Source organism: Cryptomeria japonica, chromosome 6, assembly GCF_030272615.1.
Source record: "Cryptomeria japonica chromosome 6, Sugi_1.0, whole genome shotgun sequence".
NCBI classification, from domain to species: Eukaryota; Viridiplantae; Streptophyta; class Pinopsida; order Cupressales; family Cupressaceae; genus Cryptomeria; species Cryptomeria japonica.
The window spans coordinates 408,093,309-408,101,427 of NC_081410.1; positions in this window are offsets into that span (position 1 = coordinate 408,093,309).

The window sequence follows — 8,119 nt, forward strand, 5'->3', positions numbered from 1 at the left end:
TAGACTTTGATTGTCACAAATATTTTCAACCCGCCCAGCATATTGAATATTTTCATCTTGTTTAAAATATTCAAGTGCCACCTATCCAAATATTATTATAAACTTTAGAGAATTATATTTCTAATGTTTATAAGTATTTTATGTTATAAAAAAAGAGTAATGGGGAAAGTGAAAAGCGTAAGTGAAAAGGTTTTTCAATGTAGCTATTTATGGCGAAATGATTGAAAGAGCAAGGGTTCTTCTTCTTTTTATTTGCTTCCAGCAGCCTGTGGGTGGGGGAGATTAGATTTTTATTTGCAAGGGAGGAGTTGAAGCTTTTCTAAGCAATGCTTTATACAGAAAATATCAATCTTTGAGTTGATTTCCAGACATGAATAAAAATGCAGATGATATCTTCAATCTTTGTGTTGCTAATATTCTTCTCATGACTGTAGTTGGTCTTTGAGCCTTTGCAGTTATTTATTAATGTCTTTTCTGTTATATTCAATTGTGTATGTGGATTTATTGCAAGTTTGTGTGCTTGAAAGTAAGCCATATTGGAGCAACGACTTTCTCTCTTGGTTTTTAGTCTAAATGCTATCCATAAGTGCAGAAAATTAAACTTTGATTTAATGGTCGTCATTTATATCTATTTTGTAAGTCTTTGGCATTCATTTTCATGGCTATGGATGAATGTTATTTTCCTTTATTGCTTTCTGGTTAAAAGCATCTCAGCAATTTAATTCATTGTAAATCTTCTAAGAGGGAGTTGTACCTCTCAATTCAAAGGAAGATTATCACTTCAATGATAATCTATCCAACTGTTAGTACTTTTTGTCCTTCATTCTGGGCATTTTGAGTTTATTTGTATAGTTATCTTCAAAGGACAAATCTGTTCACTAACAGGTGGAAATATTAAATGCTTGAGAAGACCTCATGGTTACCCTAGGTGGTAAGGGTTAAGGTTAGGTTAGGATTATCCAATGGATAAAGCTTTTATCCAAATGATAAACTCTTGTGCAAGGGTTAAAGGGATAACTATGGTCAAAGCAATGAATGCTTGATGAGACCCTTGGGTTAGATGAGGGTTAAGTTAGTCAAAAAGTCTCTAACCATGCAAGAGGGTTGAGTTGACCGTTAATGGTTTGGAAGACTTTCAAAGTTAAGTTGTTGAAGCCTTTAATGGTTTTCAAAGACTTTGAGGGTTTGAGAAGTGACTTCCCCTTGCTTAGGGATGTGACAATATTTAGGAGATGGGTTAGGCTAATTTAGAAGTGATTAGAAGAATCTAGAAGGGGGTTAGGATGCAAGTGGGAGATGTAGGATTTTGCAAGTGGATGAGGAATAAAAGGATTTAATTAAAATAAAATGTTTTATTTCAATTTGGTTGCAATTTGGGAAATTGAATAAATTAGATTTATTCAATTTGGGGTAAACTATTAATTAAATATAAATTTAATTAAAAGTAGAGAGATGGGGTTTAATTGAATAAATGATTTATTCAATTTAAATGACATAAGTGAATTTAACTAAGTAAATTGAATAATTTACTTAATAAAATAGAAGAATGTAGGTAATTTAATTAAATTAAATTAAACTAAATAGAGGAATGAACATAAAATATTCATTTAGGAATATGGTCATTTTTATACGTCTACAATATCACCTTTGTTCCCATTTGGATTAGACTATATAACCTCCTACTAATTATTTATTTTTCAAAGCTCATTAAGAACTTGATTGAGCAAATTAGCTCCTTTGGGAATTTGGATTTCATTTCAGTTGTCCCCTACAAAAAATAAACCAAGGTTGTGTCATCATTGATATCTCTAAACTGGTGTACCATTCAGTTTTGTTCCATTCTAATCACGACACTTGGACCCAATACCTTCATCATGAAGGTCTTCCCTTCAGCTGTTTTTTGTCGCGACAAGATTGATCCAAAGTTGCTAGTTGTTCTTCTCTCAAGGTAGTCATTTCAAGGAGATTTCGCTTCAAAAAGTGGGTCAAGAAGTCAAGTAATCCAAATGCTAATTTGATTTCATACAATCAAGGAAGGTTTATGGTTTCTCATGAGGATATTGTGCTTGCTCCTAAGGCCCCGATTGTGGACTCGACTCCTTTGGAGCAACCCTCCTCTTTGCCTATTAGCACTCCTAATGAGTCACCTCCCTCTCAGCTCATTCAGACCCTCCTGCTCATGCCCAACCTATTAAGGTGGCTATAAATGGTTTTGATTTAGAGGGCTCTTTTCCCTTCATGGGTGATCTAGATGAGATTTTTTAAAATTTTTTGGATATAGACAACATGGTCATTCCAATAAGAAAATGCAAGTTATTTCCCAAACTACTAGTGTCATGTCCAAACCAAACTTCCCAACCATAAGGAAGAAAGGGTAGAGAAGCCCTATATCAAAGACAAAGATGTAGTTGATGAAGGAACTTGGTGAACCATGGATGCCTTTCTTGCTAAGAGTATGAGGAAGGGGATAGCCAAAAAGGCTAAATGAGTTATTCTGAACAAGTGGTTGATTCCATAGCCTTTGTGATTGTTGTAAGATCAAAATTATTTGAATAACATAAAATGCAAGAGCGACCACAAATTCTAATCTACGCAATAAAAGAAATGAAATTGAATACAAACCAATGCAATGTTGCATCCATTCTTCAATATATTCATACATATGGAATAACCAACATAATTAATTAAATCAAATATAACATGAAAGCACATACACAAAATAGATCACACAATGAACACTAGATGTGATGTGGAAAACCCAAGAAGGGAAAAACCACATAGAATGTTAGTTCTCAGTACATAGCACTGGTTAAGATGACACTGGTTAAGGTGATTTTTACAAAGGGTGGCTCACTATCAGAATGCTCACTGCAAGAGGGCTCACTACCCAGAAAAAGGCTCACAGTCGAAGGAAGAAGAAAGAAAAAGAGAACCACCACTGTAACACAATCTGTAATACTGGAAATGTTTTCGGTGCCTCAACAACAATACACTTCGTGCATCATCAATCATATCATTCTTTTTTAGTCTCGCACATCTTTCATATCTCATACATTCAAATCATCTACATATTTATACTGTCTCCGGGAAACATAATCTTCTAAGTTGACCAAGACAAGAATTTGAAATAGGTTGACACTAAACATTCCAGTGGTGGGAAGGAATGAGAAGTAGATCATACCACAACACACATCAACGGTCATATCAACACGTTACATCCATCACATATTATAGACCCAAATCACGATTCATGTGCTACACAAATGTCATCTCATCCTCGAATTTCGGACCTGATCCAGACCCAAAATAGCACTACCCTACACATCAAAAATAAGAATGGGGCCAAGATACTCATGAATACAAATCGATCAACACCATATTCGGAAAACAGAGAAATCTGGATCACAATCATCACAAACAATCAACACTGAATATCAATTGTAACACATCTTCCAAAGCACCAAAGATTCTGGGAACACATCTTTCGAATCACTAAGACCAATACCATATGTTGACATCAATGACAATCATTAATAACAACCATCAATCACATTTGCAACAATCTCCCCCTTTTTTCATTGATAGCAACATCCATCAACAATAAAAACATAACACATAATTATATTAGCATCTCTGCACATCTCTCCAACTCTCCAACTCAAAATACATGTCTCCAACTCTCCCCCTTTGACATCAAGGATAAAGGCGGGCATAACTCCCCCTATCAAATTCACCCCTTCTCCCCCTAAGAGGAAGCACCCAAACATTAGTCCACCTAAGAATATGCAAATAGTTCACTAGACTAATGCACATCCAAATGTACATTAGTTTAAGTTAGGAAGGGGTAATACCCCTAACTTTTGCCAGAGATACTCAAAAGTATCTTTGCACAATGCCTTTGTGAAGATATTTGCAGTCTGCTCTTTTGTGGGCACATTCTTAAGATTTACTTCATTATCCAACACCTTTTCCCTCAAGAAGTGATACCGAATAGATATATGCTTTGTTCTGGAATGTTGTATCAGATTTTTAGAAATGTTTATTGCAAGCTAGTATTATCACACATGATTGAGATGGGTTCATTGAATATTACACTAATATCCCTCAAAGTCTACTTTGTATATAGAATCTGAGTGCTTTAGTTGTAGATAAAGATACACAATCCTACTTCTTGCTTGACCAAACAACCAATTGGGAGCCAAGAAAGAATGCTCCACCACTCGTACTTTTCCTATCATCAACACTTCCAGCCCAATCTTCATATGTATAAGCTACCAGAGTGAAATGTGAATCTCTAGGATACCATAAGCCAAAGTCTTCTATCCCTTTTATATATCTAAAAATTCTTTTCACTATCACAGCATGTGATTTTTCAGTTCTTGCTAAAATCTAGCCGCCAAACAAACTGCATACATGATATTCGGTTTGGTAGCAGTTAAATATATCAGTTATCCAATCATTGATCTATACTGACTTACACAAATTTAGGAGATTTGTCTTCTTTGGTTCACTTGCATTTGGTGGTCATATGTGTATACGCTGGTTTGGAATTCTCCAACCCAAACTTTTTCAACAATTCCTTAATGTATTTAGACTCAGAAATGAAAATTCCTTTTTCATTTTGATTTACTTGCAAACCAAGAAATAAATTTAACTTGTTGATCATGGACATCTCAAATTCCTTCTGCATTTCATTAACAAACTTCATATGCATGTCTTCATTTCCTCCAAATATTATGTCATCAACATATACTACAACAATCAAGATTTTACCTAAGTTAGTTTTAAAATATAAATCGTTGTCAATCGATCCCTTCTAAAAACCTTGATCAATCAAATATTTACCTAGCCTTCCATACCAAGCTCTAGGATCTCAAATGTTTAATCCATGTAGGGTCTTCTTCAATCTCCAAACAATGTTCGAATCATCTTTCCATTTAAATCCTTTTGATTGTTCAATATAGACTTAACTTATTTCAGTTCTCCATTCAAAAATGTTGACTTCACATCCATTTGATAAACCTTTAAATCTTTAAAAGTTGCAAAAGCCAAAAACATCTTGATTGCCTCCATCTTAGCAACAGGTGCATATGTCTCCTCAAAGTCAATGCCTTCAACCTGTGTGTAACCTTTGTAAACCAACCTTGCTTTATTTCTCACAACATTTCCATCTTCATCCAACTTGTTCTGGAATACCCATTGTGTTCCAATTACGTTTTGTTTGTCGGTATGTGAACTAGTTCCCATGTTTGATTCTTCTCAATTTGATCCAACTCTTCTCTCATTTCTTTTATCCAATTCTAATCATTGCAAGCTTCTTCTACTAATTTTGGTTTAGTCTTAGATAGTAAACATAATAGAGTTTGTTTTTGAGCTACTTTGCTTCTTGTGATAATTCCTTTATTTTTATCTCTATTAATCTAATCTGCTAAATGATTCTTCTAAACATATCTTGGGGTTTTAAATGTAGATACAGGAGCATCCTAATTTTACTTTTCTTTTTCTTCCTCTCTGGTTTTCTCTTCCCTTTTTATATCAGCAGTTGATTCATCACATTCGTAACCTACCAATTTGTCACTCTTTAAAAATTTCTTCATCAACCTTTGCATTTGTCATAACCTACCAATTCGTCGGAGTCTTTAGAAATATCTTCATCAACCTTCACATTTGCACTTTCAATAATCTTGTTCAACCTATTGATGATATAGTGTCGGTCAATATTCTTCTAAACTGACTGTGTAAATCCAAATGTCTAATTGGCCTTCCGGCCTTAGACATTTCATGGGATTGTCTTATATGCATATAGATCGATTTGCCCCTATTTATTGATAATTGGTTATGTGCAATTCCTACCACCCTTATTAAATTTGGGTTAATTATTAGCATGTTAACACCTTAACGTAAGACGTGTTGATTGGACTATGCCCGCTCCTTGTGAAGAGGTGTGTTGTTCCATGTAAAGTCGACTTCATTGCATGAGATGTGTTGGTTGGTTTAGCAAATGTGTGGGTATATAGTTAGATCATTCATATCCTCCAAGTAATCGATGCAATAGTTTGTATCATCCTCACAAGAGACAGTGTGTGTTCATCAAGCAGTGGTTCATCCATCTACAGTAGAGCGCGTTCCTTCTATCGCAGATCAAAGTGCATACATTCTACAACACTTTACTTGGTAGTCCATTTATATTTATCTTCAGTAGTTGGCGAATCAACTAAGGAAGACCAAGTTTCATAGCAAATTGTATATTCTCTATTGTGGATTGTTTCCATTCATATATAGCTTCAAGAGTGAAGCCAATTAATTACAAAGACATCTATTATATTGATAAATACAATAAGGAACATTATTGTTGGGTTTTTCACCTTCAAGAGGAAGGTTTTCCTAGGGTAAATTATGTGCATTTGTGTTTGATTTACTATCTATCTAAATCAACATGGTATCAAAGCCAGGTTCTAAAATTTGATCAAATTTGTAAGTTCCCTTCCCTGGGTAACGACATAGAGCAAACAAAAGAGAAGTCACAAGAGTGCAGGGTTTATGGGAGTTGTTTGGGTTGTTGTTATTTCTAACAAGGAACAATAATTATCACCGTGCATAAGAGTTGTAGCCATTCAAATTATATTTCTGGTGGAATAAAGTATTTACTTTCTTGGAGAATCTATTTTGGGCGAATGTTGTACGTGTCTGCAAGCAATCGAATGTTTTTTCATCCAAATGCCTTGCGTGGGCATTATATCTTTGCATCGATCCTTCCTGTTGTATGCAAGGGAAACAGGGTTATCGCAACTTTCAAAATATTTGACTTTTCACCATTGATGGGCATTAGGATTTTGTGGTGCAACTTCTAAAGAACGAGTATTCTCCAAAGCATGTCTCCACTCTTGCACAAATATAGTCTTGGTAGCATGAGTTGTAATATTGGCACAAGTTTGATGTTTGGTGTTTGGGATTCATGTTGGCTGCTAGGAGTGAGGAAATCCCTCTAACATTGAGAGCTTGGGTTTTTCAAAAACTCCTTCCAAATTTGAGAGTTTGTTCATCAGATTCTTGAGTTCATTTAGCTAGCTGAGAGGATCCTTATCTCTAGAGGGCGTGACTAGTGGATCTTGGCATGAGCTTTGTCACATGTTGATCTTTTTCTTCAGTCATACGCTACATGCACACTGATTATATGCTTGTTGTCCTCAATTTCAGCACGACTAAAATCATGAGGCAACCCTATGAAACTGGTCTATTTCCTACCTCATGTCCTTTGGGAAAGGTTGATCGACTTTGTCGGTTAGTCGCTTTTTACTTTTCATCATTTGTTTTTCTCATTTTTGAGTTGTTAGATTTTGCAGTTTTTCTTGCAGGTCGGACTTTAAAGTCTGACCTGCAGGGTGCTTCTAGGTTAAAACTGCACATCAGACTTTAAAGTCCGATGTGTAGTGTTTTATGAGTTTTTCCTACAGATTGGACTTTAAAGTCTGACCTACAAGGAAATCTTCCTCGCACATCGGACTTTAAAGTCCGATGTGCGGTCTTGACAGAAGAAAGATGCATGTCAGACTTTAAAGTCTGACTTGCAAGGAGTTTTTTCCTGCATGTCAGACTTTAAAGTTCGACATGCATGACACACCTTACCATTAATGTCTTGTTTATAGGTTATTTATTGGTTTTTTGGTTTGTTTAATCTCATTTTTAGCTAGTTAAGTTGCTTCTCGCGTGCTCTACGATTCTCCTTTCATGATTTGATCATGATCGTGTCACTAATTTCTTTTTCTTGTTGATCGCCATTGAGGTAGGGTTTGTTGATTTTCAAGTTTTTCTTTTTCTTTTGCATGCTCTTTTTGTTTTAGTTAGTTTTTTTTGTTTTTTCTTCTAGGTTTGTTGTAGAAATTAGGGCACATCCTATTTTAAAATTGATGCCCTAATTTCTTCCTCCTTCCTCTCTTTCTGCCCTCTCATGTCGAGTTTCAAACCCCGACATGCAAGGTGTTGATGTTTTTTGCCTTCCTACATGTCGGATTTTAAAATCCGACATGCAAGAAACGTACTTCCCTGCTAACAGGTCGGGTTTTAAAACCCAATGTGTCGTGTTAGGAGAATATGTTTCGTTTCATTGTAAAGTCTGATA